This window comes from Gorilla gorilla, chromosome 19, assembly GCF_029281585.2.
Source record: "Gorilla gorilla gorilla isolate KB3781 chromosome 19, NHGRI_mGorGor1-v2.1_pri, whole genome shotgun sequence".
In the NCBI taxonomy this organism is placed as follows: Eukaryota; Metazoa; Chordata; class Mammalia; order Primates; family Hominidae; genus Gorilla; species Gorilla gorilla.
In genome coordinates, this window is record NC_073243.2 from 55,538,581 (window position 1) to 55,566,448 (window position 27,868).

General features: G+C 40.3%; 1 long non-coding RNA gene across 2 annotated transcripts in view; it reads left to right on the forward strand.

Moving 5' to 3' along the window:
• The window catches only part of LOC115931280 (uncharacterized), an 82,271-nt gene extending 57,361 nt beyond the window's left edge, over positions 1-24,910 (forward strand). For both annotated transcript variants that reach the window (XR_010131669.1, XR_010131668.1), the window contains exons 2-3: positions 18,965-19,082; positions 24,608-24,910. This is a non-coding gene — a long non-coding RNA (uncharacterized lncRNA). The remainder of the gene's footprint in view (positions 1-18,964; positions 19,083-24,607) is intronic.
• The last annotated feature ends 2,958 nt before the right edge of the window (positions 24,911-27,868 follow it).

Here is a 27,868-nt window from a genome sequence, read left to right on the forward strand (position 1 = left end):
ATAGCCAAGACTTGGAACCAACCCAAATGTCTAACAATGATAGACTGGATTAAGAAAATATGGCACATATACACCATGGAATACTATGCAGCCATAAAAAATGATGAGTTCATGTCCTCTGTAGGGACATGGATGAAGCTGGAAACCATCATTCTCAGCAAACTATCGCAAGGACCAAAAAACCAAACACCACATGTTCTCACTCATAGGTGGGAATTGAACAATGAGAACACATGGATACAGGAAGGGGAACATCACACACTGGGGACTGTTGTGGGGTTGGGGGAGAGGGGAGGGATAGCAGTAGGAGATATACCTAATGCTAAATGACGAGTTAATGGGTGCAGCACACCAACATGGCACATGTATACATATGTAACAAACCTGCATGTTGTGCACATGTATCCTACAACTTGAAGTATAATAATAATAATAATAATAATAATAAACCTTCAGCAAACTAGGTAGAGGAAAGCTTTCTCCATTGATTAATAATATTTACAGGAAGCCTACAGTGGCCAGGCATGGTAGCTCACTCCTGTAATCTCAAAACTTTGGGAGGCCAAGGCAAGAGGGTTGGTTGAGCTTAGAAGTTCAAGACCACCTGAGCAACATAGTGAACGCTGTCTCTACAAAAAAATCAAAAAATCAGCTGAGCATGGTAGTGTGCACCTGTAGTCCCAGCCACTCAGGAGGCTGAGAGGGGAGGATTTATTGAGCCCAGGAGGTTGAGGCTGCAGCGAGCTGTGATCATGCCACTGCATTCCAACCTGGGTGACAGAGTGAGACCCTGTTTTATTTTTATTTTTATTTATTTATTTTTTTAAAGCCTACAGGTAACATCATACTTAGTGGAGAAAGTAGAAGCATTCTCACTAAATCAGGAGCAAGATCAGAATGTCTCCTTTTGCCACCACTTTTCTACATTTGTACTGAAAGTCTTAACTAATATAGTACAACAAGAAATGGAAATAAAAGGTATGCAGATTAGGATAGAAGAAATAAAACTCTTTTTTCACAGATGACATGATCATCTATTTAGAAAATCCAAAAGAGTTGACAAAAAAAAATCCTGAAACTACTAAGTGATTATCACAAGTGATTATCACGTTAGATGAAAGAGGAATATACAAGGCCCATTGTTTTTCTATATACCAGCAATGAGCAAATGGAATTTGAAATTTAAAACACATTACTTTTTATATGAACACCTCCCAAAATTAAATACTTAGGTAGAAATCTAACAAAATATGTATAAGACCTATATGTGGAAAACTACAAAACTGTGGTGAAAGAAATTTTAAAAGAACTGATAGAGGTTCCATATTCATGGATAGAAAGATTCAATATTGCCAAGATGTCATTTCTTCCTCACTTGATCTGTAGATTCAAAGCAAATCCAATCAAAATCCCACCAAGTTATTCTGTGGATACTAAAAAATTGATTCTAAAGTTTATACAGAGAGGCGAAATACTCAAATAGCCAACTCAAAACTGAAAGGGAAGAACAAAGTTGGAGGGCTGACCCTGCATGACTTCAAGACTTACAATAAAGCTACAGTAATTAAAACAGTGTGGTATTGGCAAAAGAACAGACAAATAATCAATGGAACAGAATAGAGAGCTCAGTAATATAAATATAAATATAGTCAACTGATCTGTGACAAAAGAACAAAGACAAAGCAATGAAGAAAAGATAGTCTTTTCAAGAATGGTGGCAAAACAACTGAACATTCACGTGCAGAAAAACAAAAATAAAAAAGAATTTAGGCATAACCTTACACCCTTCACAAAAAAGTAACTCAAAATTAATCATAAACCTAAACATAAAACACAAAATTATATATAAAACTCCTAAAACATAAAAAATAGGGAATAACCTAGATGACCTTGGTATGGCAATACCTTTTTAGATATAATATCAAAGGCATGATTCCATGAAATAAATAATTGATAAGCTGGACTTTATTAAAGCTAAAAATTTTTGCACTGTGAAAGACAATGTCAAGAGAATGAGAAGTCAAGCCACAAACTGGGATGAAATATTTTCAAAAGACACATCTGATAAAGGATTATGATTCCAAATATACAAGGAACACTTAAAACTCAAGCATAAGAAAACAACCAACCCAATTAAAAAATGGACTAAAGAGCTGAATGGACACCTCTCCAAAGGAGATATACAGATGGCAAGTTAGCACATGAAAAGATGTTCAACATCATATGTCATTAGGGAATTGCAAATTACAACAACAATGAGATATTACTACACACCTATTAGATTGACCCGAATCTAAAACACTGACAATACCAAATGCTGAAAAGAATGAGGAGCAACAGGAACTGTCCTTCACTGTGGATGGGAATGCAAAATAGAATAGCCAATTTGGAAGACAGCTTGGCAGTTTCTTATAAAATTAAACATATTCTTACATTTGATTGATAAATTGTGCTCCTTGATATTTACCCAAAGGAGCTGAAATTTTATGTCCACTCAAAAATCTACCATGGATATCTATTGTAACTTTTTATAATTGCCAAAACTTGGAAACAACCAAGATGCCCTTCAGTAGATGAATGGATAAATAAACTAACATACATCCAGATAACATAATATAATTTAACACTAAGAAGAAATGAGCTATCAAGCCATAAAAACACAGAGGAAATTTAAATGCATATTTCTAAATGAAAGAAATCAATTTAAAAATGCTCATGCTGCATGATTCCTACTATGGAGATGATGAAAGATCAGAGGTTGCAAGGTGTTTTAGGTGGAAGGAAGGATGAATAGGCAGAGTACAGAGGTTTTTTAGGGCAGTGAAATTATTCTATAGGATACTACAATGGTGGATACATATCATTTTATACCTGTCCAACCCATAGAATGCAAAAACATCAAGAGTGAACCCTGATGTAAACTACGGACTTTGGGTGGTAATGATGTATTAATGTAGGTTCTTCAGTGTAAAAAATGTACCACTGTGGTGAGTGATGTTGACATTGGGAGAGGTTGTGCATGTGTGGGGACAGGTATGTACAAACTCTCTGTACTTTACACTCAATTTTACTGTGAACCTAACGCTGCTCCAAAAATAGTTTATTAATTTTTTTAAAAATGAGACTTTAATTTGCTTTACAAAACTCAAGCTATGGGTAGTTTGCCTATGGGCCTTTATTTGTACTCATGCTGACTGGGTAAAAAGTATGCTAACTTTTGAAATAATTTTTCTTTAGGAATGGAGAATGAGGAGCTCTGTGAGTAGGACTTAGCTAGTTCCTTTTTTTCTCACTTCTGTCCTCCAGAAAATCTCTACACATCCAGCTATCACAGCAATTCCAGAGCCCACTGATGGATGGAGCCACTCCATAAAGATTTGGGGCCAACTTTTTCTCTAAAGCCAGCTTTTTCTCTGTGCCAATTTGAGTTTTCATCTTGTCTGTCCTCAATGAAAACTTCAGTTTAAATTCATTCCAACCTCTGATGCTTTCTAATTATAGGATGGCTTAAAGAAATTTCTTGATTGTTCAATATTCAGAAGAAACTACTCCATACTGGAGATTGCCTTTTTAAAATAAACATCCCACCTAGCTTCAGAAAACACTTAACAAATAAAAAATAAGAGTGACAGGGAAATCAGTGTGTGGTTGGATCCAATGTGGGACACTGTGTTTAATGCCAAATTATTACATTCTTCAAAAATCCAAAGAATCAACATTGTGAGACACTTAAGGGAAAAAAATGTAAAAATGGAAGGGTAAAAGTCAGTTGATCCAAAATAAAAAGTAATGAGTTGGAAAATAAGAAAATTAGAATGGTTTAGACTAGTGTTCTCCCAAACTATTCCTCTCAACTGAAAACAGATGATACCAGGAAAGGAGGATTTTTTTTTCTTTTTAATTAAAGGCATTTGGCAGGAAGTATTTCCCTAAGCTACAAATATATGAGGCGTTCCCAAAGCAAAAATGCTGGATCTGTTCAAGAATGAGCAGCGTTTTTGGTGAGGAGAGATCAGAAGGCAGATCACCCTTCCGAAGAGAAATGTTCCCTCATTCTGACTTGTCTGATATTCACACACTCATCGTCCATCAGGATTATATTCCTGAAAATTTTCTTGTCAGGCAAATTTTAGGACAGCTCAATGTGTGTCAAGAAGACCGAATGTACTTTGATTCTAGTACTGTCCTTGTCCTCGAAATACAGGACCAACATGGTGAGACCCTTCTCTACTGAAAATACACAAAATTAGCCGGGCGTGGTGGCGGGCACCTGTAATCCCCGTTACCCAGGAGGCTAAGGCAGGAGAATTGCTTGAGCCCGGAAGGTAGAGGTTGCAGTGAGCCGAGATCGCGCCACTGCACTCCAGCCTGGCAACAGAGCAAGACTCCATCTCAAAAAAAAAAAAAAAGAAAAGAAAAAAAAGAATTAGAAATACAGTCATGTGCTGAATAACAACAACTGTACTGGTGAAAAGTACCAGTGCCTGCCACACCAACCTTTGTTGAAAGTTTGTTTGGGGGTTCAAAAGTGAGTTGCCAGATCAAGCAATTAGAGGGAACTGAACTTGGCATTTGGGAGTTCCTGGATTTAGAAGACGAAAACAGTGCTAGAATCAATGTACATTTGGTCATGTTGACACAGATTGAGCGGTCCGAAAATTTGCCTGACAAGAAAATTTTCAGGAATATAACCTTCTAGGCATTAGTAGGATTACTCTTCCCAGCCTTCCTGATGTTAGACACATAGCCATATGATTTACTTTAACCAATGACATTTAAATGGAAGTCATATGTATCTCTTCCAGGTGGAAGCCTTTAAGGGTTTGCCAGTGATAGTTTGCCGTGGTCCTTTCACCTTGTCATTGTGATCAGCAATGTTTCATTTAGTGGAGGCCCATCAGCCTACCTCCCTGAGTGCCTACGTGGAACACAGGCTCCTGCTGAAGCGCAGTGGATATGTGGCCTGAGTGAGAAATGAACTTTGCTGTTTTAAGCTACTGAGAATTTAGTTTGTTACTGCAGGATAATCCATCCTATTTTATTTAGAGTAACTGATCATCAAGGCATCAATAACTAAAGCCAAAAACTATTTCATAGTTTATTTTCAGAGAAAGTTCTTTTTAGAAGAATTGGACACTTTCCTATTTACAGGGGACCCTGAAAAGTCAATCATTTTAAAAATGTGACTCACCTACTGCAAATGTTATCAAAGTAAATGTTTACGACACCAGCTAGGCTTGTGAGACATCATATGCATGGTTAACTATTTCTGCCTAATCTGTCCTAAATCTTGTCTGCAAAATCTTGCCTTGTTTTCGAAGTGCTTTCCTGATCTTTATTCATTGATACTATACTGTCTATTCATACAAGAGTAACTATTTGTACTTCAATGTGTAAATATGGAAATATTTTACAGCCGCCATAATTTTATTTAAAATGTTTTGGCCTGAAATTAACGAAATCCCCTTAGAAAGGTAATTAGATAATTAGATGGTTATCTTTATTACAGTAATAAAGATAATTATTATAGATAGTTGAGCACAAAGATATTTTCTAAATGAATGGAAATGTGGGGCTACACATGGATTACTGCCACCCATAGTAAATTTCAGGCTTGTTTACTTGTATTCAATTTAGAATTATATTTTCAATATTCAGTCAAGAATAAGTTTGATTATTGAGTTTGTTATACCAAAGTAGTCTTAATTTTGACAAATATTTGACAAGAAAGAAACTGAGCTTCATGAACTGTTTTATTGACTTTAATGTTTTTAAACAAGGAATTAAAGAGAGATGATTTGAGATTTAAAATATGCATTTGAGACAAGGGCTAAAGTTTACATACAAACTCTAATTTAGTTACTTTCCTTTGGGAGATAATCCAGCATGCACTTTTACATTCAATTTAAATTTCAGGTATCCCATGTTACCCTATACTCATCCATAACATGCATCTTCTGTAAACAAATGCAATATAGCATCAAATAAAAAAATTTTAAAGATATGGAATTCATATAAAATGTTTTTTATCCCCAGATTTTTTTTAAGAGAAAGATGATTAAGATAGGCATCTAAGATTTTGCTTTGAACCAGGTCTAACTATCCATGTATTTTTGAGAGCTTTCCAGAAAGGAGCAGAGCCAGATGACAAAATCAGTTCCCCCGGGGGCTGAGTTGACTCAGAATATCTCCATATGGATGTCCCAAAACAAATTATACTCAACATGTCCCCAGATGAACTTGTCATTTGCCTTTCAAAACCATGATCTGAGAGTCCCCTTTAACTCTCCTCATGTGTCTCATATCTAACCGTTCACTGATTCCAGTTTTCAACTCTTTCCTCTAGTCCTATGATTATCCCTCTGTCCTGGCCCTCCCTCCCTGAAGGTCTTCCTGCCTCCAATATCTGCCCCCTCCCTTCCTCATTCCCACTGCTACCATATTAGTCTCTGTAAAGCACAGGTCAGAGTGTACTGTTTTCACCTCTAAAATGATGCTATCTTTTGTTTGCCTTTCACACCCATTATGTACCCTTCTCCCCATTTTCTGTCCCGACGGCTAATCTGTATCGCATCAGCGAACTCCCTTCCCTCTGGCTGCTAGTTCAGTTTTGACAATATGGAGCCCTGGAAAGGGAGAGTGAGTTCAGGGTATATATTCCTCAGCTACCTCCTTGCCTTACACACAAATCATCTGCATCTCTCACTTGAAGGCACAGATCCTATCTAGAAGCCTTCCCCACACACCTGGTTTAAATGCCATGTACTCTATACTTCTTTGCATCCCTGCCTTTGTCTTTCCTTTATTTCTCTGTCAGTCTGAAATTCTGTTCCTTCTCTTTACTGAAATATTTTCCATTTAATCCTGCATTATCCTTTGTATTGGGTTTATAGGAAGATTCCAGAACTGCAAAATGGAAGGAGCCTTGAATTACTGCTTGGGGAGAAGACGGCCCGCAGATCAGGAACAGCCCTTACAGACTTGACATGAATGAGAAACAAACAACTTCTATTGGGTTAAGACACAAAAACGTGGGGATATATCTGCTTCAACTGCTAGCATTACCTTAATTCATGAGTAAAATTATTTTAGGAAATAGAAAAGTTTCTCACTGAGGTTCCCAAGTGTGGCATTAAGGTAAGCTATAAACATCCAGGCAGGAAAACTGTGATCATGAGAAAGCTATAGGAGTTCACAAAGAGTGTGTTTCCTACTGTGATAGTTTACTAGATCGGTAGAGAAAGAAAACCCAGCAGTTCTGGTCTTTCTGGACTTGCCCAAATCATTTGACAAAGCTATGATATTCTTTTATTTTAGAGGAAAAATTATTCACAAGATAAAAATGAAGTTAAGTGAATTATTTACAGGTTGAATTAATTTATTCAAAGATAGTGGCTAATAGATAGGGATCAACCTGAAGAAAGTTTTCTAGTGGTAACAAGGCTTGGTTCTGTACCATGAACTTGGGGGCATTTTTGTTAGTTTTAGACTTAGATAAAAAGATAGAGTCTTGTTCATTAAATTTGCTCACATTAAACAATGACCTGAATTGAACAAATACAATTTTATAAGATAAATGGAAATTTTGATGCTTAGGCACACACACACACACACACACACACACACACACACACACACACACACACACACAGTGTGAGTAAAGGATGGGGGAGCCATGGATTAAAACCACTTAATACTCTGAATTTACTTGTGGGTAAAACCTAGGAGTCAGTAGTGTGATGTTATCACCTTAGGGTCTAGTGCCACCTGAAACTGCATTGACAGAAGAATAATAGCAATTGATAGGTAGATATCAGGTATTGACACCCCTTTATGCCAGGCACTGTAGTAGACGCTTTACTTGAGGCTACATATTAAACCATGTTTCCTAGAAAGGGAAGTAACTTGCCAAAGCCACGCTGCTAGTGAGTGGCAGTCTCTGAAATCAGATTTAGCAGAGTCTCTTCCCTTCTGCACTAGTTAAGTCACATGGAATTATTTCTATTCTAGGCAGCCTATTTTAAGAGTAGGAAAGTAAAGCTTCTTAATGGGAAAAGGACCAGGATAATTTGAAAATCTTATCCCATGGAAATGTTTGAAAGATTAGGAGACAGAGGCCTTGGAGAAAGGAAGACTCAGAGAACTTGGCCCCTGTCTTCCAATATTCAACAGATTGCCAAGAAGGAGGATTTGAATGATTCTGTTCTGCCTCCCAGTCTCTCATACAGGATTTATTGGAGGAATAAAGAAAAGCTATGAAGTGATAGATTTCAATTCAATATCAGGAAGAGCCTTCTAACAGAGTTGTCCAAAGACAGACTTGGCTGCATCAGAGAGACTGGACACTTCCAACCTCAACTTGCAGCACTTGGCAGGGATTTTCCTGGGCAATTGACCTCGGGTCATTTTTAAAGGTTCCTTCCAGGTTTGAGAGCCTTTGATTTTCATGCTCACTGTGCTGTACTTGGGCAACTCAGGAAATTTGCAAACCAGCTGGCAGTTTCCTGCATCATTTGTGTGGTGACTTGGCTTTGTCAAGAGATAGTTCAAGAGGCAAATAAAATCCTCCTCCTAGAGGTCAGAGTTTATGTTTATAGAATGAATGAAAGAAACTATGAACCAAACATTTATGAACAATGTCTGTGAGCCAGGCACAGTGCCTGAACATCCTCCACATCTTGTGCCTTTCCTCCCACAAAGTACGGGACTGAAGTTATTTCCTTTGAGAAATAAGCATTCTAGTCAAAGATAAAATGCTGTTTTTGTTTTCTGTTTCTCTTCAAGAGGTTTGACTGAAAAAAAGATCTCATCACTTCATTTTCATGCCTTATTATGATTGCTGTTGATAACAATAATGGATTAATTCTTTCCCACCTCCAGAGAAGAGCTGCCAGATAATGAACATGGGGAGGAATGCTGAGAAACAATTTTCCTTTTTGAGTAGGGTCTGGATTTAGGTAGGGAGGGCAGGGGCAGAACAACCAGAAATAGAGAGATTCCTGTCTTCAAGAGGGGCTTGAAGGGGGACACAGAGTGAACTTCTGAGAGTGCGTGGCAGTCTTGATACACACACACAAATCCACTTTTAATAACCACCAAGAGCACTGGACCTCGGACAGAGCATGTACACTGTGAAAAGGTATGCTGGTGATTTTCAAGCCTTTGTTTGTCCAAAATAGGTCAACATGGTTGAATTGGGTCTCTAAAGCACCTCTGGAAAACCCCAGGGAGTTTTGAACACAGTTTGAAAAAGCACTATGATAAATAAGTCCAAGTGAATATAGGGCAAATAGATGGCAATCCCTGGGCTTGTTTATTTCTAAACAGAGTTCTCTCCCAGGCTCTCCTAGTACAGCATAGGCTAAGCTGAAAGACAGCCTATTGGTTGTCTGTTCTTTTTTGTTTAATTAATTTTTATCTTTATTTTAAGTTCTGGGGTACATGTGCAGGATGTGCAGGTTTGTCACATAGGTAAACGTGTGCCATGGTGGTTTGCTGCACGATCAACCCATCACCTAGGTATTAAGTCCCGCGTGCATTAACTATTTATCCTGATGCTCTCCCCCTACCCCACCCTCCAACAGGCCCCAGTGTGTGTTGTTCCCCTCCCTGTGTCCAGGTGTTCTCATTGTTCAGCTCCCACTTACGAGTAAGAACATACGGTGTTTGATTTTCTGTTCCTGTGTTAGTTTGTTGAGGATAATGGCTTGCAGCTCCATCCATGTCCCTGCAATGGACGTGATGTCATTCCTTTTTGTGGCTGCATAGTATTGCATGGTGAATATGTCCCACATTTTCTTTATCCAGTCTGTCATTGATGGGCATTTGGGTTGATTCCATGTCTTTGCTCTACCTGTTCTTTATTCTCTGTTTTCAGGGATAGCACTCTGGTCCTTGTCCTCATTACTACTAAAATCCCCTTGCCCTTCTCCCTACCTCTGGTCTCTGTCACTTCCAATGCATGCTGAATATAGAAAACAGACTGTTTTTTTTTTCCCTAAAGTATATTTATAAGGTCATGCTCTTGCCCAAGAATCTACTGAAGTACCCTATTACCACCACTTTATTCAGGCTTCCCCGCTTCCACACACTTGTCCTCAAGCAATCTCTGTTGCAACCCACCTGTCCTCTCTCACTCTCACCTTCAGGCCTCACCCGGCTGTTCCTTGCCTGGAACACTCTCTGTAGACCCAACCCCACCTCTTCTTTCCCTGATCACTTCTGCTGCTCACCCTTCCACCTTCCTTTGGACAGACTAGGAGCAACCCACTGCCCCCACCACGATGTGCACTATAATAGTACTTTATAACTTTCTATCCAAGGCAATCTAATTATAGTGCTTTTAAAGTTGCTTTATTACTTGTATCTCCTACTAAACTAAACAGCAAAAAAGGAATTTCTATACTTTATTTACTCTTGTACCTCCAGATCCTGGCAGTGTAATTATTTGTTGAGTAAGTGATTAACTTCGACATAAATATTTGTTGAACAAGTAAATGAATGAATGAGTGTGTGGCTGTTGCTAGGATGATAGCTGGTTAGTAGCCTTTTACAGGTGTATTTTTCTTTGTGACACTCTTTCAGGTGGTCTTTGCGTTGTGATCCCCACAGTTTTGGAGTACCAAGTAAATGTTCCTTTTCTCTATTCATAGATGGGACAGCATGGCAGGAGTCATGAGCCTTCTGGAAATGAGACACTCTGAGTGTGGAGGAGGCTGTTGAACATCTATGGGAAAAAAAAGAAGGAATTCAGGACACAGTCTCCCTGGTAGCTGGTGGTGGTGATGGGACAAACCCTGGAGGAGCTGGAAAAATGGCTTTTGTGTTCCTTCTTATTTCCATGTGGTAGCAGACATCATGCCTTATCTTGTTACCCAGAACCTCCCCAGTTTGCCATTGAAGAAATCAAGGTGTAGAGAAGCATAAAGACTTGCTCAGATATGGTGGCAGTGCCAGGCCTAGAGCTTAGTTCTTGCAGCAATACTTTCTGCCACGCATCCTCTTCTCCCCACTACTCTCTGAAAGCCCTCTTTCCTATTTGCTAACTCATTTATGCATGCAATGCTTCCTCCATGGCACTCACGACCACTGATGTGTGATGCTATGAAAGCAGGAGGTCAAGGCCAAGGCACTTCCTCCTGTCTAGCATTTCTTGCAGAGAAGAGCTGTTCCTTTGTGTGTAGTAGGTGGGTGGGGCAAGGACTGGGACAAGCAGCACCAGGGGAGATTGCAAGAAATCCATCCCCATTTATGCAAATCTTTTCTTCTGGGGCTTCAGTAACAGCTTCACTTTTTTCTTTTGAAACTCCCAACAGAAAATGTTGTTTTAGATGGGTGCATGTGTGCAAGTACACATGAATGCACATAACAACATCAGATACTCACGATAGGCATACTGTAGAGGATGAAAGGCCCACACCTACTTCAACCACCTTCATTCCCTCCTTCTCATGATTCATTTGTGGAGCAGGAGGCTGCTGACATCTTCAAATACAAGCCTCTCTGAGCTTGGAGTCAAGGGGCAACATTTCTGCAGAGGGCTCCTATAGACATCCATTTCCCCATGCTTTATTTCCAAGACCCTGATTTACGATGGATAAATTAAAGTTTCTTTGTTTTATCACATGATAAGAAATGCAAGTTCATCTGCAAGTTTCTCTATGAGTTATTCCTTGCTCTGCAGATTTCGTAAGTTCTGGTGGAGTTGACCTCCTTTCTGCTAAATGAGCACTGTTCCTGACCATGGATATTGGTATTGAAGATTTCTCAAAGGATCCAGCTCTGTAATTGGAATGTCCATGAATCAGGAAGAGCAATGAATAGCTAGTTAAATGGTAATTGCCTTAAACAAGTCCTCAACACACATGAGCAACTGATTTCTTTTTCCTTTTATCTTTTTGTCCTTTCATTCCTTCAACCAATTTTCTCTTAGGGATCAAGGAGCTCACAATCTAGGGAGAGAGACAACAAAAAATTTGACCATTATTGCAAAATGTAGATGTAAGATGCTTGTATTGCAAGCAACAGAAAATCTGGCTCAATCAGGCTCAAACCAGGAAGGAAATTGATTGGCTCACATGACTGAAAACTCTCAAGGAAGGTTTGCCTAAGACAAGCTCACTCCCAGCAGCTCAGCCATTGGGTTTCTTTTCCATTTCTCTACCTGCCTTCTGGGATATTGGCTGCATTCTAAGGCTGACCCTGCTCAGAGTCCCAAAATGGCCATAAGCAACTCAAAGAGCAACATGCTTCCTTTTTCAGATCCCATGAGAAAGAATGTGTCTTTGCCCCAGCACTCCTGGAAAATGTCCTGAGACTCAGTGTGGTTCAGGGTGGGGCTGGTGGCTGAGCTGAGCTAATCAATTACATGACCAAAAGATGGTCACAGGCTCCACCCTGGAGGTAGATGTGAGAGTCAGCTGCACAGGAATTCCTAAATGGAAACAGAGCTGTGGGACAGGAAAAAGCAAGATAGCAAGAAATGTTGATTTCAGGGAAAGGGCTTTCACAGGGGTATTAATGTGATTGCCTGATGGGTTCGTCTTGCTGGCTGCACAGATAAACCCAATTTACTGAGACAGCAGTCTTGCAGTAAACAAAGAATTTAGTTAATGCAAGACTGACCAAGCAGAAGGACAGGAGTTTATTATTACTCAAATTACCTCTCCGAGAACTCAGAGGCTAGAGTCTTTATGAATAATTTGGTGGACAGGTGGGTAGGGAATGGGTGCTGCTGATTGGTTGGGGATGAAATCATAAGGGTGTGAAAAATGGTCCTCGTGTGCTGAATCTGCCTCTGGGTTGGGACCACAGGTGTGATTAAGTCATGAGTTACGTGTCCAGGTGGGGTCAGTCAGTTGCCAGAATGCAAAAGTCTGAAAAAGTCTCAAAAGACCAATATTAGGTTCTACAATAGTGATGTTATCTGTAGCAATAATTGTGAAAGTCACAAATATTATGGCCTCTGGCCACATGCTCTTCAGCATAGGGATTATAAAAACTATGCCTACATTTTAGCAGAATTCAGGCCCCTTCCATAATCCTAATCTCATGGCCTTTCATTAGTTTTACAAAGGCAGCTTCTGTCCCTGAGCAAGAAGGGGGTTAGTTTTAGGGAGGGACTATTATCATCCTTGTTCTAAAGTTAAACTATAAACTAAATTCCTTCCATGGTTAGCTTGGCGTATGCCCAGGAATGAGCAAGGACAGCCAGCCTGTGAGACTAGAAGCAAGATGGAGTCAGCCATGCTAGACCTCTCTTGCTGTCATAATCTTTGCAAAAGTGGTTTCAATCATATGACACCTGGAAGCACAAGAGGGGGGTCCCCCTCAGCCTGAGTAGGCTCAGGGTTTTCTGAGCCAAGAATGAGCCGTGGAAATGGAGGAAATTTGAACTGATCAACTACTAGAATATATTCCTCTTGTACTTGAGGTGGAAGCTACCCTAGGTTAGAAAATGATGACAGTGTGAAATCTATCTAAAGAAAAGAAGTCTGAGAACAGACTTTATGCCAGGACTCAAGAGGCTGTGTGTGTTTGGGAGTCCACATTCATCTCTTAAATTCTCAGCAAAGAGGATGAAAATATTTGAATATGTCCTAAGAGAGCTGTTCATATGCAGATTTCAGTTCCAGGGCCTGGGTAATACTGAACTGTATTACACAAGACAAGCCTAGGCTTGATTCCAACCAATCTGGGTTTGAGTCTTAGCTTTACCACTCATTGTGGCCTTGGGGAAATCACTTAACCTCTCTACTTGACCTCTTTGTATTTAAAATTTGAATAGCAGCACTTTCCTTGCAGTGATTGTGAAAAGCAGAAATAATGCCTCACAGTATACGGTGTGAAACAGGCATTAAGCAACTATGACTATTGCTATTTAAACGGAGCTGCCTCTCTGGCATGATGCAAGGTCAGAAGAGGAATGTGCACCTTCTGGAAAAGCCTGGCTTTGGACAAGATCTAGGCAGTAAACACAAACATTGGGGAAGTATTAAGGACATGCTAATATGGGTGGAGTCTCTGCTGAGGTTCACGCCATGTTCCTCCTGGATTCACACATGCCTGGACATTCCTGGAAGATGGTCCTCCTTTTGGGAAAGGTGTATTTTAGGGATATAAAGCCTGGCATACTGCCTTGGTTCAAGGTAATAGACCCATATCAGAAAGGAAAACTCATAAACTTCACACTTTTCTCAAAATCAGAACATTTCTGGTCTAGCCCCCCACAGTTGGCTCCTAAAGAAGAGACGCTGTAGGAACATGTAAGACTAAGAATATGACTGTCAGGCAGCCCAGAAGGCAGCTTTTGGATGGTCCAGAGGAGAGCACAAGAAAGTGTTATGGTGCCTTCTGGTTGGGGTTGAGATTGGAGTTGCATGGAGTCCAGAAAAAACAGAATTTGCACTGTGGCCACCTCGCCCCAATCTGGGCAGAAGAAGGAGAGGGAGGCATCACATTTGGTGGGTGTGAGAGAGACAGAGAAGGGTCAGTGCCAACAGCTCCAGCAGCAGGGGATACATTTTGTGGCTTTGAAGCATAGCCATAGCAGGTTGGAGGTGTCAGTGTCCTCACTGGGGGTGGGTCCATCGTGCCCCAACACAAACATCACTGCAGGGAGCTGTAGCAGGGGGAAGCTGAGTGCAGGGTCACATGGTAGCTGAAAGGGCCATATGGTGAGCACACATGTGCCATCCCCTGGGGGTTCCCAGGAGCAGCTGGAGGGATTCTGCAGTGTTGATGAGGGGCAGGGCCAGACAGACCCTGCTGGTTACTCTAACTTTGCCCAGAGTAGTGTGACCAAGGAAACTCAGGCTACACAAATTCATCACATCCTCCAGGACACTACACAACTGCTTCAAAGCCAGGAGTTCATTGATTACATTGTACCTTTAAGAAACCACGACTTAATGTTGTTATGCCTTTGCCTTTTGCCAGGGATCATTGAGAATGTTTCATATATACTATAAAACTTCCTATAATGACAAATTCTATTATGATGTTTAAAACCGTATGTAAAACAAACCCTCCTGATTACTTTCTCTTAATATTCTAGGAATGTTTGTCTCTCATGTTGCACTAACACGCTTCCTTCCTTCCTTTTTCTTTCTTTCTTTTTTTTTTCTTTTTAATGAGCTAAACAATTTATGAGGTTTCTTTTTGCCTTGGCCACCAGGAGGGTAATAGTTAAGTGTGGTGCTCAGTTAGTTTAACTTTCTTTAGCATAGACAGATTTTATATTAAAACTACCTCTCACCCCTCTTGTCATCAACATGGCTCTTGTTTGGGGTGTTGTGGTTATCATTGTTGTTTTTGTCATTATTTTGATACGTCTTTTCAGTAAGCCACCTACAATACTTGTTGGAATTAGCTTGTGGATGGCCCAGAATTTATTTCATAAATGCACTAATTGCTGAGAGAATCTGTAAAAATTGAATCTTTCTCAGGGCAGAAAACTCTTTTAAACCTCGTATCATTTTTCTCCTAGGCATTAGGAGTTGAGAATAATGCTGCCTTTTTCTCAGTATATTTTCATATGAGGCAATTCTTTGCTCTGTCAAATAGATTTATTTTCTTTATCAGGCAGAAATGTGGGCAAAAGAAAATGATCTCATTGCATATGATTCCTGACACAATACCCGGGACTCCAGACTGCAGGAAAATTTGGTTTCACAAATGACTTGGGAAACCTTTTTGGTTTTGAACATCTGTTCAAAGAAATCTTCTTTGGAAGTGTTCACTGTTGTTACTTCCTCAATGGCAACACAGACATGCTCTTGTCCTGATCCTTATATTACTATTGAATATGGAAGGACTAGTGTTCAGGTTCTTGCTCCAGCTTTTATAAAAAGAAAAAAATGTATTCAATGATAACGTTTACTTACTGAAGTCGATAAATTTCTAAGTCTCTATTTATAAGAATAAGCACAAACCAGCTGGGCACAGTAACTCATGCCTGTAATCCCAGCACTTTGGGAGGCTGAGGTGGGAGGATCATCTGAGGTCAGGAGTTCAAGACCAGCTTGACCGACATGGTGAAACCCTATCTCTACTAAAAATACAAAAATTAGCTGGGCGTGGTGCCCGTGCCTGTGATCCCAGCTACTCAGGAGGCTGAAGCCGGAGAATTGCTTGAACCTGGGAGGCAGAGGTTGCAGTGAGGCAAGATCACACCATTGCACTCCAGCCTGAGTGACAAGTACAAAACTCTACCTCAAAAAAAAAAAAAAAAAAAAAAGGCAGAAATCAGTGTATAGCTCCAAGAGCTTTTGCTGTAAACACACTCATAGAACCATGACCCTGATCAAACAAACAAAAAGTTACCAGCACCCCAGTAGCTGTCCTCTTGCCCCGACCCCAATCCCTATATCCTCCCAAAAGGTAAACATAACCCTGCTTTCTGACACCATTATTGCTTGCCTGTTTTTAATCTATGTAAAAGTAATCATTCAGTATTTGCTTTTCTATGTACTTTTCATGAGTTTCAGCCTCACAGTTGCATGTAGCAATTATTCATTCATTTTTATTGCTCTATATTAGCATTTAATTATGTAAACACGCCTCAAGTCTTCTATCCACTATACTCTTGGTTTCCACTTTCATTTTTCCAGTTTTTCTCCCTTACATATAATGCTGCAATGAATATTCTTGTATTTGTTTTTCAGTGAATATACACATGCATATCTTTTGTGGATAGACCTATTTGTTCTGGGCCATAGATTTTATGTATGTTCAACTTTAGTAGATACTAGAAAACAGTTTTCCAAAGTGGCTATACCAATTTTCATACTCGCTGGCAGAGTATGAGAGTTCCAGTTGCTCCATATCTTCATCAACATGTGTTACTGTCAATCTTTGTAATGTTAGTCATCTTGGTGATAACCAGTGAAGTTAGATGCCTTATCTTATGTTTATTGGCCATTTGGATATGCTTCTTTTATGAAATGCTCGTTCAAGTCTTTTGTTCATTCTTTTACTTTATAGCAATGTCACGAAGATACTTTCTTATGTTTTCTTTAGGAGCTTTGTTTATTTTACATTTAGGTTCATAGTCCAAATATAATTATGTATGAGGTACAGGTTAATATTTATTTTTTCTGCATAAGAATACAATTGACCTAGCATGATTTATTACAAAGATAATCCTTTTGCCACTACTCTACAGTGCTATTTTTATCATAAAATCAATTGTTCATATATGTGTGGGTCTGTTTATGGGCTCTTTAATATGACCCCTTGTTCTAGTTGTCTTCCTTTCATCAATTAATATAATTTTGAGTTGGGAACATTGGTCTATAAGACCTGATGCTCAGGAATGCCTGACTGCAGGTAACAGGAAGGCTTGTAAAATGCTTGAATGGAGAAAATCCACTGAAATATTACAACGAGAAAGAATAGTAGAGATCATTTAATCTAATTCCCTTATTTTAAAAATGAGAAAGCAGGTCTACCCAGGTGTGCTAGATATCTCTACTCCACCTGTTATTCCCCTGGAGATGGGCCTCCAAGGTTCACATCAATGGGCTCCCTTATTTTCTGATTTCTGGTTGGTTCAGCTTATAGGGAGCATTGATTTGAGGATGCAGAAGGGTGAGGGGTCAGATATTTATTTTCTTAGCTACGTCCCTGCAGGCTGCTAGTTCTTTCCATAGAAAGTTATGGCTCCTGATGGGAGGCCCTCTCCAAGAACACTCTTCTTCCAGATACCAATTAACGTCTCCTTTCTTTTGCCCCAGGCCTGGAGTGGTAACACTTTCTCACTGTTACTAGTCCCAGGGTACTGCACTGGGATTCTGATGACACATGACTAAAGGCATTTATGTTCCAAACTGGAAGATAGGAGACAGAATCCAAAGAAAGGGCACATTGCATCCATCTCTTAACAAAGGTTTCTAGAATCTACCACATGACACTTCCACTCAAATTTCATTGACTGTAACATGATCACTTGGCCATAGCTGGCTATAAAGCTGAGAAATGTTCCAGTTAGCTAAGTGTCAAGGTAAAAATCTTATAAGTTAAAAATATCACTAGGGAATAGCAAGCAGTCTCTGTCACCCATGCCTTTTAATTCAAGTCTAGCCATTAAACACATATTCAGTGCCACTCTGGGCCATCATGATTCTGAGATTCAGAAATGAGTAATGCATGATCTTGGTCCAGTCTAATGCAGGATGGAGATTCCTACCTCCAGAAAATGACTGTGCCATACCGATGCTTTGCATTTGGGATTCAAGAGGGCATGAGACAGTGTCCCTGTCTTCAGACAGATGACCATGAAGACGTATCTGTTAGAACTCTTAGTAAATACAAGTTACCCAGGGAGACACAGACAGGAGTAGAAGAAGAAAACTGTTCTCTCAAGGAAGACCAGGAGTTTACCACAGAGAAAAAGAGAAGACAGACCTTTCAGGCTCAGAAGCAGCAAGAGAAAGATACAAGGAATGAAAGCATAGTGTTTCAAGGGATCAGCAAGAATTCCAGGGATCTTGGAACATAACCTGCATAAAGGGGAGTGAGTAAGGATGAGGCTGGACAAGTCCACAGTGGTCAAGGAAGGTAGACTCTTGTGTGCCAAGCACAGGCATTTCACAAATGCCTCCACCCACCCATCCTCCAATCTCTTCTGTAGTACTTGCCTGCGGAAGATTTCCACTAAGCCACCAACGAACAGTAACGTCACATCTAGAAATATGTCAAGCTCAGGCCCAATTTTCATCCCTCAATGAATTTATCAGAGATACAAATCTTGAAATTCCAGCCCCTTTCTTGGCTTGAATGGTCTGATGGAATTCTGGAATAACTTACTTGGCCAGACTCACTCTCAACCTTGGGAAAAAAAGCAAGCAGGTGAGGGGAGAGGTGCAAGAGGACTCTTACACCCATCCATTTAAAAATTGCTCCAAATGGCTTATTTTCCAAAAAAAACAAATATTTTAAATGAAATTTTTTTTTCTTCCCACAGATATATTCTGGGAAAGAAGAGGAGGAGGAAGAAGAATGACTGTAAAGGAAGGAGCAGTACTGTTTTCATGAGGACCTACTATGTGCCAGACATTATTCTAGGTGCTGGGGCTACCATGGTGAGCAAGACAGTCCCTGCTGCCTCTAGGAGTTCATATTCGAATGGAAGAAAACTATTTAAAATTGTACTTATTATCTCAAATTTTTTCAGGTATTGATAAGTACTAAGAAGAGTATAAAATGACACAGTAAAGAGTGATTGAAGACTCTTTAGTTGGGGTATGAAGAAGTTCTAAGAGGTGACAATTGAGTTATGACCTTGTATTAGTTTCCTATTGCTGCCATGGTAAATTACCAAAATTTAATGACTTAATCCTACAAATTTATGAACTCATAATTCTGAAAGTCAGATGTCCAACAGAGGTCTCATTAAGCTAAAAGCAGGTTGTCAGCAGGGCTGCATTCTCTCTGAGGGTCTAGGAAGAACCCATTTCCCTACCTTTTCATGCATTGAGAGGATGTCAGCAGTCCTTCCTGTGGTCCTCTTCCTCCAACTGCAAAAGCAGCAGATTAGCATCCTCAGACCCTTTTGTGCTTCTGATACTCACTTTCCTGTCTTCTTACACTTAAAAGGACCCTTGTGAATACATTGGACCTACCTAGATAATCCTCCCATCTCTACATCCTTAACTTAATCACGTCAGTAAAGTTCCAAGGATTAGGACATCATCAGGGCTCGGGGGTAGGAGGGCATGGGGGCAGAAGAGGGTTGTTATTCTACCTATCATAGATCTAAATGATGGAACAAAGGCAGCTACGTGAAGATCTTAGGAAAAACCATTCCAAGCAGAAGGAAAAGTAATGCGAAGAACCCGCAGTGAGAATGAACATAGCACTTTTAAGGGACAGAAATATGAAAACGAGGCCACATCTCTGGAATCTAGTTTTCTCTGTTATATCCTAGAAAGGAGTTTTGTTCTGTGGGCATGTCACATCTCAGAAATCAGAGAGAAGCACAGCAAAGACCCCCAGCTCAGATAACAAGGCTGGCAGGTATTTGCTTATACACAGACTTGCTTGTAGCCTATCTCTGACACTTTGCCAAATTCTTCAAAATCTTACATTCTATTAAAAAATAACTAACCGAGTGCTATTTTTAATACATTTGAAAGTTTTCACTGGAAATACCCACCTTTTGATTTGATGTTGGAACCCATTAGCATTGATTTTTCAAATATACCACCATTGATTCTCTACCAGCACATCAGATCTCCAGCTGAAGGAAGGTAGACTCTGAAGAATAAAATGACGGCTCAGAGAAGGTTTAAAATGTCTAGAAAATAGATGTTTCTCTTTCCACATGGATATGTGGTTCTTTTAAAAAGTGAAAGCATACAGTTTGAATCGTAAAGTAAAATAAATCAAACTGTATTCTACAAATCTCACAGAATAGATGTTTTCAATATTCTGCATTAGCAGGACAATGGAGCAAGAAGGTCAAAACTGAACTTCTCCAGGGTTTATTTTTTACTGTTGGTTCTCTCACACCAACTGAGCTAATCAAACTTGTCCAACCTGTGTATAAGTTGCTGCCCTGCATGAAATCAATTGGACACCCTGTCAGGGTGTATGGTATCAAAGGAGATGAGACAGTACATCAGGATGTTCACATACAAAGGAGTCAACTAATCGCTGATGAATGACCAAGTGAGGGATGCTGGGGTCCATTCCCGCTGGACAAACTGAGCCTCCTTACCTGCTATTCTTTACGATGTGGCAACTCTCTTTTCTTTTCTATTTTCTTTACTCATTCATTTTAATATTTTTAATATTGCTAACATAAAACCTTTTGAAATATAATATGTAAAAGACACCATCATCCCCAATTTATTCTTCCCAAAAGCAACAATTATTAACTGTTTCCTTTGGGTCTTTTCAGAATTGTCCTTCTACATAACATAATATAGTATAGTGTTGTATCAGGTCATAATACATCTTATCATATCTGTTTTCCCCTGTGAATGGTGTCACACTGCACGCATTGTTGTGCAACTTGCATTTTTTTCACTTTGCTCAGTACGCTGGGTGACCTTCCATGGCAGCAAGTCAGCATTTTGAAAATGCCCCATGCAGAAATGCAGACTTCATGCTTTCTCTGTGGTTCACTGTTTGTGGCTAAAGAAGAAAGTTACTGAAATGTGTCCAGACCATCGCTTTCAAGAGAAAGGAATCTATTGTGTATATAACTGACTTCATCCCAACGTATGATTTTGATTTGTCAGTTAGGATATTATTTTCCTTATCACATCATCTGAGATAATTAAAGGACTCTGAAATGTCGCCTTCATTCCTCTGATAACTTGTGAACAGAACGCTTGAAAGGTTTTCAAAGTTGTCATCTCAGTACATATCCATTTTAACACCCCAGGTCAAGTAATTGTTCTAAGAGAATGTATTACAAAATGAGCTACAACGTGAATTCATTACCATAAATTATGAAACGAGGTCATCGTGCTTGTGAACTTAGAAGAAACTTTAAAAAACAGAATGAATATTTCTTCATAAATCTTATAATGTTATGATCCACTTTGCATTTAGAAGGACATAAAAACGGTATGAATTCCTCCTAGAGTATTTGGCAATTCCCTCTTCAAAGTGGTACCAGTGCCTTAAATAAGGGATTAAATTAAGATTTTTATTAATAGCACACGAAACATAGTTTTGAAAAGTGATGAATCTGGCCAGGCGCGGTGGTTCACACCTGTAATCCCAGCACTTTGGGAGGCCGAGGCAGGCGGATCGCTTGAGGTCAGGAGTTTGAGACCAGCCTGGCCAATATAATGAAACCCAGTCTCTACTAAAAATACAAAAAACTAGCCGGGCATGGTGGCGCGTGACTGTAATCCCAGCTACTCGGGAGGCTGAAGCAGGAGAATCGCTTGAACCCAGGAGGCAGAGGTTGCAGTGAGCCAAGATTGTGCCATTGCACTCCAGCCCGGGCAACAGTGTGAGACTCCATCTCAAAAGAAAAAAAAAAAAGGGAAAGAAAAGTGATGAATCTAAGTTAATGTCCAAAGCACTAAAGCCACATTGAATGAATCTAAGTGAATTTTCCCCTTTCTTAAGCAAAGCCAACTTCAGTGTGGCCTTAGTGTTTTGAGGAGACAATGTAACTCTTCATGGAGCTCTCATCCCCGTGAACGCAAAAATGCAAAACATTTTTGTTGTTGTTGTTGTTGTTGTTTTTTCCAAACACAGAACTTTTATCAGTTTGTTTTGTCAGGCCCTTAGAACTGTTTTTAAAAGAAAATTAATAAATCTCTGCTTTGGGATATATCAATAGCCCAACCTAAACCAGATATATTCTGTGGTGTATGGTATATGGGCTTTATGACCAAGCAGACCTGTTTCATTTTGTTTTGTTTTGTAGCCACTTTTTTGAGATAAAATTCACATGCCGTACAATTCACTCAAACTTGGTTTTGAGTCCAAGTTTTTCAACTTCCCTAGGCTTCAGTCTTCTTATCTGTAAAATGGTAATAATAGCACAACCCTCTGATTTGCTGTGCAAATGAGATGCTTGTGTTCAGTCTATCCCATGGCTAAATAAATGAAGGCATAACAGACAGAATAGTTTTTCATTTTTTACACACTCAACTTGGTCATTGAACTTTATAAGCAATCAGATCTCTGATTCTGATTTTCCACTTTGACAGTGAAAACCTTAATTCTGTTAATTTATGTTAATTTCAGGTACCAAATCTGGCTTAATTGAGTACTTTATCAGTCTCTGCTGATTAAACACTCGATCAGTGAAAGATTCTGCCCCTCCCCTGCCTTTGGATGGACCTGGGTTCACAGGCAGCCACTATGGCAGTGTGGCTGGTTTGCATCTGTCCACTGGTGCTGCTGCAGTGGAGACTTCCATCTGGCCTCGTGGGATGGGCAGTGCAAGGAGATGGAGGTTCCAGGGATCTTGCTGGTTTCCTCTGTCATCTTGGGCCCCAGGAGCCACTTGTTGCTGTCTCAATGCCCTCCAAATATTCAGGGCAACAGGAGGCATCTGTAGGGCTTTGTCTCTCAAGGGGCCCTGGCAGAAAATGAGGTAGAGGTCCACTGTCACTCTTTTTTTTTTTTTTTTTTTTTTTTTTGAGATGGAGTCTCTCTCTGTTGCCCAGGCTGGAGTGCAGTGGTGCAATCTCGGCTCACTGCAACCTCTGCCTCCCGGGTTCAAGCTATTCTCCTGCCTCAGCCTCCCGCGTAGCTGGGACTACAGGTGCGTGCCACCACGCCAGGCTAATTTTTTGCATTTTTAGTAAAGACGGGGTTTCACCGTGGTAGCCAGGATGGTCTCAATCTCCTGACCTCATGATCCGCCCACCTCGGCCTCCCAAAGTGCTGGGACTCTTGAACGCCAAACTGTAAGCTCCCTTCAGCACTCGTATGGAGGTAGGAGTGGAAGCAGGGCATTTCACCATTGCACCTGACTTCCTTCTCTCTCCAAATTCTCTCTGCTCCCCTCTCTTGTTCAGGTTTGCTGGGGAGCACAAGAAGCTGCGATTTTTGTTCTGCTGATTTCCATTAACACCCCCTACCCACCCCACCTTCACCCCTGGCAAATAGACACCACTAAATGGAGGTGAGCATGAGGAAGAAAAATGGAGCAGGCCCAGCAGGTTGATGTGTCTGATTTGCCACTACAGTCACAGTGGTATTTCACATTATATTCTACATATTTGATGGTTATCTTACCTCTACCATCACAAAAAAATTCCGCATTTCTTTCTCTGGATGCAGATTTTGTTACTTATTTTTTTCTCTTGCAAGATGAAATCTGAAGGAATTCATGATTCTAGTTTATGACTCTTTGCCCTCGCCTCTTGCCTCCATTCTTTGATCTCTGATACCCTGTGTATGAGGTACTGCCCTGTATGAAATCCTATGGGTTGAATAGACCCTTCCAGGGGTGTCCAATCTTTTGGGTTCCCCGAGCCACATTGGAAGAAGAAGAATTGTCATGGGCCATACATAAAATACACTAACACTAGCCGGGTGCAGTGGCTCACGCCTGTAATCCCAGCACTTTAGGAGGCTGAGGCGGGCAGACCACAAGGTCAGGAGATCAAGAGCATCCTGGCCAACATGGTGAAACCCCACTAAAAATACAAAAATTAGCTGGGTGTGGTGGTGCGCACCTGTAGTCCCAGCTACTCAGGAGGCTGAGGCAGGAGAATTGCTTGAACCCAGGAGGCGGAGGTTGCAGTGAGCCAAGATCATGCCACTGCACTCCAGCCTGGTGACAGAGCAAGACTCCATCTCAAAAAAAAAAAAAAAAATACACTAAGACTAATGATAGCTAATGAGTTAAAAAATAAATCACACAAAAAAATCTCATAATGTTTTAAGAAAGTTTACTAATTTGTGTTGGGCTGCATTCAAAACTGTCCTGGGCCACATGCTGCTTGCAGCAGGCCTCAGGTTGGATAAGCTTGATTATATGTTGAAATCCTAGCCCCCAGCACCTCAGAATGAGAACTTACTTGGGAACAGTGTCATTGAAGATATAATTAGCTCAGTTAAGATGAGGACATACTAATATGTGATGGGCCCTAATCTAATATGACTGATGCTTTATATAAAACAGGGAAACTTGCAGCTACTTGGGAGGCTAAGGTGGGAAGATCGCTTGAGCCCAGGAGGTCGAGGCTGCAGTAAACCAAGATTGTGACACTGCACTCCAGCCTGGGCAACAGATGCTGTGTGAAGATGAAGGCAGAGATCAGGCTGATGCTTATGGAAAGCCAGAGATTGCCAACAAACCACCAAAAGCTAGGAGAGAGGCCTGGAACAGATTCTCTCTGAGTCCTCAGAAGGAACCAACCCTGCCAACACCGTGATCTTGGACTTCTAAACCCCAGAACTGTGAAATAATAAATGTCCGATGTCTAAGCCAGCCAGTTTGTGGTAGTTTGTTATAGCAGCCCTAGAAACCTAACATATGGTACATATGGTTTTGTCTTCCCAACGCACTTATTTTTCTGGGAAATCTCTCTCCCTCCCCAACTACTGCAGGAGCAGCCATGTTGATCAACATGGCCACCTGCCACTGGTAGAGTTCATTGAAAGTTGGCATTTGAAACCAGAGAACAAGTCTTCAGTGACTAAAGCTGAAAAGTATGAAACTCAGGAACTGCCAACAACCATGTTTTCTACAGCAAAAAGAAAGCCAGTCTTCGGAAGACAAAGCTGGCATCCAGAGCGGCAGAGGTGAGGCGAGGGGAGAGAGCTGAGAGTTTCCTGCTTCAGCTCCATTGGTGCCCGAGGCCTCAGCTCTATCCAAACTTGGCTGTGACTTGAATTCCAGGACACTAAAGTGGCTGTCCAGTAAATTCTTTTTTTTTTTTCTCAAGCCAATTCATAAACAGTCTGTGGTACTTACAACTCAGACTTCTATTTAACATCTTCTCCATAACTCACTCAGTCTCATTTTTCATAAGTGGAAGTTTGCTGCTCTGAGTAACTATGTCCTTACCAGACATGGGTGCAGGATCGAGAAAAGAGCATTAATAAAAATTAATGTTAGTCAAGAAATATGGCCGGACGCAGTAGCTCATGCCTGTAATCCCAGTACTTTGGGAGGCCAAGGTGGGCAGATCACTTGAGGTCAGGAGTTCGAGACCAGCCTGGCCAACATGGTAAAACCCCGTCTCTACTAAAAATACAAAAAAATTAGCCAGGGGTGGTGGCAGGTGCCTGTAATCCCAGCTACTCCAGAAGGCTGAGGCACAAGAATAGCTTGAACCCAGGAAGCAGAGGCTGCAGTAAGCTTAGATTGCACCACAGCACTCCAGCCTGGGTGGCAGAGAGAGACTCCATCTCAATTTAAAAAATAAATAAATAAAAAGTTAGTCAAGAAATATATAACAAGTTTTGTTAAACTTTCTTTCTTAGATGAAACTTTAAACCATCATAAACTACAAGAAATTAGATCGATTTCTTTGTCTTTTAGATTAAAATCCAAAATAATTCATTAGCAAGCAACTTTTATCTTTCCTTAACAGATGGGTATGTTTTTTAACCTCTGAACACACCATAGTTCCTTCGTTAAGATAAAGAGCCATTTTGCAGAGTTGATTGGGATATCTGTGAAGGAATCATTTCAACGATTATGCTTTCATTAGCTTTATTTTTATTATTTATTTATTTTATTATTAATTATTATGAGAAATGCAGTCATACTATCATTAACCAGAGTGGTCTCAAAGTCCTGGCCTCAAGCAATCCTCCTGCCTCGGCCTACCAAAGTGCTGGGATTACAGGTGTGATCCACCATGCCCAGCTAGCTTTATTATTAAAGGATATATTAGTCCTATGATAAGTTTCAAATGCCTGGCATTTTTCCTGAGAAAATAGTTAGTATTTAGAATGTTAACAATAAGGAATTTTTCTGTCTGCCCATTACCACATTTTTTTAAAATCTCAGAAAATAAGTACTTAATCTTAATTCAGATTTACACACTTCTTAATGGCTTCTGATATGTCTAGAGATACAGTCTCAAAGGCTACCAGCTTCATGTCAGAAAAGAACAAGCAAATAAAAGTTGATCCTGGAGACTAGGAAATAAAATTCAGCAATTCTCATGCTATTTTGTATACTAATCAGGGAATGCATTAATTTTCTGTTGCTGCATAACTACAATTTACCCCAGAACTTAATGGCTTAAAGTAGCATTCAATATTTATGATTATATGGTTTCTGTGAGACAGGAATTCGAGAGTGATTCAGATGGGTAGTTCTGGCTCAAAGCTTCACGTGAGGCTGCAGTCAAGATATCAGCCACGGGTGGAGTCTCCAGAAGGACTGACATGCACTGAAGCCTTCACTTCCAGGCGGCTTGCTTACTCATTCATATGGCTGGCAAGTTGATGCCGGCTGTTGGCAAGAGGCCTCAGTCCCCACCACGTGGACCTTTTCATTGTGCTGCTTGAGTGTCCTCATGACATGACAGCTGGATTCACCCAGAGTAAGTGACCCGAGAGAGCAAAGATAGAAGCTGCAATTTTTTAATTACCTAGCCTTGTAATTAGGTGCCACATACCGTCATTTGCACAATATCCTATTGGTTATACAGGTCAGCCATATTCAACATGAGAGGGTGACAATACTGGGAGGTAAAACTCATTAGGGGGTATCTTGGAGGTTTCCTATTCTTACTCTGGGTATTCATGAGAAAAACATTATTATGTTAAAAAGTATGGAAAATGCTTTTCAAAATTAATACACCTAAGAAAACTTCAACAAAATTCATAATAGAGCCATAAAATTCTAGAATCAGAAAGAAACTTGGTTATCAACCCGTGTAACTTGGTCATGGAGACTGAGTCTCTGAAAGGTGAGAATTTTTTTAACTTTATATAGCAAATTAGTGACTGGATGAGGCTTAGATCCAGGCCTCTTTACTTCTGGTTAGGGCCGGTGGTGAACAGGCTGGCTTGGAAATTAACATTCGTTCCAATCTCCTTATAGTATGGCTTCCTACTGCAGCGGCTGGAGAAACTAAACCATATGATTCGCAAACTCCCTTGCAGCTAGGGTTTTGGAATGATTTGGGTTAAGGCAATCAGACTGCAGAAGTGAGATCTGGAAACTGGAAGTGATATAGCAAATAGGCTACTGGAACTTGTGCCGCTGCTGTTGGCAAAGGTGGTCATTGCAATGTTGGGTTATACTGTGGCAGAGGTAGCAGAGGTTGTGCTGCTTTGGTTACTACTGGCGACAGCCAAGAGGCAGGACTCAGAGGAGTTACTATGGACCTAGCAGGTGTTGTATGGCTTTAAAGGTAATAGTTAAAATTAGCCTGCAGTCCTAGTTAGCTACTTGGGAGACTGAGGTGGGAGACTCTCT